The 5,598-nt window shown below is 39.8% G+C and overlaps 1 pseudogene; it reads left to right on the top strand.

Annotated features, from left to right (window-relative positions):
* The first annotated feature begins 3,044 nt into the window (after positions 1–3,044).
* LOC148677905 (uncharacterized) lies at positions 3,045–4,288 on the top strand (annotated as a pseudogene).
* Positions 4,289–5,598: the final 1,310 nt, after the last annotated feature.

Genomic DNA, 5,598 nt, shown 5'->3' with positions numbered 1-5,598 from the left:
AAATCACAAAGTTGATTCTTTTGATGGCTTTAGAGTCCAACCATGCGACATAACGCAAACAACGCACACACACAGGTACTAATACACGAGGATACATTTATTAATACATAGAATATGCATTAAACCTAACAGATCTTATCGAGAGGGTTATCAGAATACAAAAGGTATATATTCAGTCAGTTACAAAGAGTTACACATATCAAGAGGACATACGTTCAGTATATCATTCATTTAGACCGTTTCGTAAATGAACTTGGTTATAACTTCTACATTAGATACTCGAAACAAGTACATAACACTTAGGAATTAAATTGATATCAACTGGTTGGGATAACAATTGAATTCTCGAGCTGTAATGCATTGAAGTTGAATACTCATCCAATCTCTGGGGAGTCAGATCTCCTGCGGGCACAAAGAAACAGTTGCAGGCTGTTGCTGTCCAATCCGCGCTCTCTGGCTCGGTGCCAGGCTGTGCTGTGCAGCTTGCGACGGTGCGCTGCTGATGCTCATTGTTGGCTTTAACTAGCAAAGTTTGTGCACAGGAGAAAAGATGACTGTGGGTCCCAGCAAGTCAGGAAGAGGACCGGTTCGTTCCTGATGAAGAGCTAGTTCTGAATAGCGATTCAGCTGTCCACAGTTCTGACCTGTTCACGAGGCCTGCTGCTGGTTACTCTCTGGCAACCTCCACTCTAGACTCTTAGAACAAAGGAAAGTTCTGGGACTCAGACACACTGGCCGTTCCGTGGTTGTCCGGGCTGAGTCTCAGGATGGTCAGGAGGCGCGCTGCGAGGTTGTCCTGCCCTTGGGAGCCTTCTGCTCCTGGGCCGTCCTGCCCTGGAATTCTCCTTTGAATTCCCTTTAGAACAGTCCACAGAATCCTCTCCAGAATCCCTTCTGAATCTTGTTGAATCTCTGTGTTGCCTGTTTTTACCTGGAGGAACTTCAGCTCATTGATTGGCTGAAAGTTCCATGGGCATCAGAGTCCCACGTGGGTTACTCGGCCCTACCAGTCCCTGATTGGTTGATCAAGGTGAGATATGAGTCACTTACTCCTGACACTTAGGAATGCAATCCAGATGTCCAACTCGCACTCCCTAGACAGATAGGCGCCAATGGATGACCATTGATCATGATAGCCAGGCTTAGCTAAGTGCATCCCCCTTTGGGAGCTGGTTTCTTATCACAAGAAAACATCTTAAATCAGCTTGCATGAATTCTTTCTCTGTGGCTGCACCACAGAGATGAACAGAGAAATTAGGCCTAATTTGGGAAAGCCCAGAAACACTTAATTCTGCCTTATTAATAAGCCTCACCGCTACAACTATAAACAATTGTGATCAATCCACACTGATGAGCTCATGTACATACATACAAAACAAGAACAGGCTTGATTTACCTAAGTAGAACATTGCAGAGTGGAAAATAGGCACTAAACAATCTTTACTTTAACAACAGACTTACCCCCATCCAGCACCACTTAACTGAAGTTAAACAGAAGTTGTTGTAGGGAATTAAAACCAAAAATTGAAAGAAAATGTGTCCACTCCCGGGTCTGCAGAGGCTATAAAGAAAACATCTTTCTTTCTATGCCTCTGTGACTGCTTCCTTTGTTTTGATGCCTTTGCCATCTTTACTTAATTATCACAGTCATACAAATATTCACAGGATGAATCACAAACTGTTTGCCTAGGCAGTCAGAGCTAACATGTGGGGTGTGGAACAGATCTGAAATGGAAAAACAGAAAGAAAAGGCAGCACATCACATCACTTGCCAATTAGCATGCAAAATAGTCTAATGAGTTAACAAGAAATTTGCATATAGTCACAATCTAGGACTAATACCCATTACTGGACATATCATTTTATTTAAAAAATGCATAGACTTAAATACATCAGGTGGGTTGAAGTAACACTTTTTAACACTTTTTCCTTTGACTCTGACACCACCCAGAGTAACACAGAGACTTCTACAATTTTCGCAGAAATTTATGCTGTCTTCCATTATCTCCCTCAAACAACAAATTACCCTTTCTGACAATAGCATCAAGGAAGCTAAGGAATCTCCACAACAGCTCCACATCATCTCGCTTTATAACTAACCTAACTAACTCTACCAGTTTCACACTTCAGAGAAGGACAAAAAACTCAATCATCTTCTATAGAAAACAACTATCAACACCCCTACTACATCCAACAATCCTAACCTTGTTATTACTATACCCTCTGATCTTTCCCTTTCACTGGAAGAGTGATCTCTTCTCAGCAAAGGCCTCAGTTTTGTACCAGTCCCCGAGAAGCTGGACCTTAACCGGTTTTACCACAGGATTAATCTCAGAACACATTTTGCTGATGACTCCTCCTCACAGGCAGCTGACAATAACCCGGTGATTGATACTATTGACCATATCAATGGTCCCCTGTCCAGTCGTTTTCTACCAGTCAAATACTTCATTAACCAATGCATCAATCAAGCTCCCAAGGCCCTTTCTATACCCAGGAAACACAGGTCTAAACTCACCCAAGGAGAAACTCAGGTGCTCCAATCTCCAATCATTAAACCAGCAGGCAACGGAGGTGCTGTTGTGGTGTGACAAAAAGACTTGTATATTAATGAAGCCTCCAGACAACTAATCGACACTTCTGCTTACCATCCTCTCCAACAGGATCCTACTACTAACTACCATAAGGAAGTGATATCCACCATCTCCCTTTTTATCAGCACCAAGGAACTCTCCCAGGAGGGGAACTGGCTCATCATTGAACATCCCAAGTATCCTAATTTTACCTCCTCCCCAAAATCCACAAACCTCAACATGCAACATGCCCCATCGTCTCAACATGCAACTGTCCGGCTACTCACATCTCGGCCTTTCTCGACAGCCTGATGAGACCACTACTTGAAAGGCTCCCTTCATATATCAAGGACACTAACCATGCCCACCAACTTTTTACCAATTTCCAGTTTCAGGGTCCAGAATGCTACATTTTTACAATGGATATCACATCTCTCTACACCCCACAATGATGGTCTTACAGCCCTCAAGCACATGCTGGACAAACTCACAGTGTTTGATCCACCCACCCACACCCTTGTACATCTTGCAGAATTGGTACTCATATTCAATGCTTTCTCATTCAATAATCTTTTTTACCAGCATGTTAGTGGACTTGCCATAGGCACCAGAATGGGACCCAGCTATGCCAATATTTCTGTTGGCTTAGTAGAAAAACGCTTCTTCACTTCGATGACTGTGTCAGTGCTGCCACATGCTCTAATGACCAGTTAGAGCACTTCCTGTATCATTTCACCAACTTCCACCCATCCCTCAAATATACAGTTAACATATATTCCACTACTCTTCCGTTTCTAGACATAAACCAATGTATTAACCATGCCTGACTCTCTACTTCAGTCTATTACAAACCCACGGATTCACACAGCTATCTTCTATACAGCTCATTTCACCCCAAACGCACTAAAAACTCTCTCCCTTTTTCACAGTTACTTTGGCTACGACAACTCTGCATTTATGACATGGATTTCCAGAACCAAGCACTCAAAATGCACTCCTTTTTCATCAACAGAGGATACCCCACCCATGTTATTGACAGAGCCCTCATCCGGGCCAAAAACAACCCCTGGGCCATCAACATGATCAGGAACCCCCGGCCTAACAATTGCATTCCTTTGGTGCTTCGCTTCCATCCTAACACACTTTCTGTCCCCATTAATGACAACTTTTCCATACTACAGGCTGATCCCTCCAATAGGGCCCTCTTTTTTGACTGCCCCATCATCTCATATCACTGACCACCTAATCTGCGTAACCTTCTTGTTCACAGCTCACTTGACCACCCTCAACAATCATCTACACCAGGTACTTTCCCCTGCAATAAAGCTCGCTGCATCACATGCAAGTAAATATCTAACACCACACTCATTCAAGGCCCCTCAGGACAATTCCAGATCACCCAGGCAACCTCTTGTACTTCCAGCAGCCTCATTTACTGTATCTCTTGCAGGAAATGCCCAGCTATCTACGCTGGGGAAACCGGAAGGAGACTGGAAAACTGCTTCAGAGAACACGTTAGGGCAGTGAAGATTAAAGATTTCTCCAAGCCCATAGTTTCTCATTTCACCTCAGATGGACTTGATCACACAGATCTCTCCATCTATGTTCTCAAAGAAGGGTTTCTTAACTCCCATAGCAGAAAGACATCAGAAACAAAAAATATTCTGAGACTTGGCTCACACTGTAATTATGGTATTAATTTTCAATATATATGACTTCATAGGATCAGGATACGTTCTTTCTGGACCCTGTGCAGATGACACAATCCAGGGTTGAGTGAGGAAACACTGGGGAATGTCTAAATGCCAAGCATTGTATTTACTGCGGACGCACCACAGTACATCTCCCATTCACCACCAGGAGTACAATTAAGCATAGTGGGGAACTATCACTCTGTGGGGATGCCTCTTCTTAGCAGAGACTTGAAAGCTTGTGAGGATTAAAGGAAAAAACTGATGCAACTAAGAACAGGCCAAATTGCAGTAGCTGATGCCAAATATTGACATTATGGGACTGAATATATATACAATCATTATATATTTTTTTGTTTTTGCTAACATTTTCTGTTATTTACCTTACCCTTTCCAAGTGTTCCACTGAATATCCAGGTTTTGAATAATATATTAAATTAAAAAATGAGTATGCAGCATTTTGTAATTTCATAAAATTGGACAATTTTGTTTGCTATTTTCTCAATGTTTTAAATTGTTTATACTGCATAAAATTGTATCAGTTATAAAGGGTAAAGGAAAGTTTTTCTGCTCATTTTTTTACTATTTTTGTTTGCAAATTAATTAACAAAACACTTCAGAACTTTGAATGTCTGAAAATTAACCTTAAACTGCAAATTTTAATGAGTGTCTTGCAGCAACTCAATAAACCTATCAATCAGTGCAATCATAACTCAATCTCTCTATATATGGATCTTTAAGTAATCATATTATTATATTTTTTATAGTTTTATAATTATTTGCATTTTGAAACTTAATTATAGAAATGTAATAGGTTGTGTTTTAAAAAGCATATGTGTATATACAGTATATTGTAATGGGCTGTCTATAAAGCAGCCTCTTTGAATCAAAACAGACAATCAAAAAACGAAATACAAAATCTTAAAAGGGTTAAGATGCTATATAAAAAAAATCAACAATAAAAAAACAGGGTAAATCACAGGATATTGTTCTGGAAACATTAGTGCTGAACCTCTAAAAACATTTCAGCATTATGAAGAATTTTCACTAGAAAGACTAAAATTAATTCATTAATTCATTTATTTTATAATATGATATTTCAATTATGAGAAAAAATCTAACACCTGGGGCCACTAGCATAAATGTCACATATATGTAACTGTAAATATTTTTTTTCTCAGTTTCTGTTGTCATGAATAATGCCTCAATTTACATTTAAGATATCTATATACGGTATAGTTAAAATACCACTTATAAAGAGAACAAAAAAATGAATATATATGAAATAATAAATATATATGAAAGATGTATATATTTTACAATCAGTAATCATT

The sequence above is a fragment of the Lepisosteus platostomus genome, chromosome 1 (assembly GCF_059453375.1).
Source record: "Lepisosteus platostomus isolate fLepPlt1 chromosome 1, fLepPlt1.hap1, whole genome shotgun sequence".
Classification (NCBI taxonomy): Eukaryota; Metazoa; Chordata; class Actinopteri; order Semionotiformes; family Lepisosteidae; genus Lepisosteus; species Lepisosteus platostomus.
Note: the sequence above shows the minus strand (reverse complement) of the source record. Positions and strands in the feature narration are given on the sequence as shown.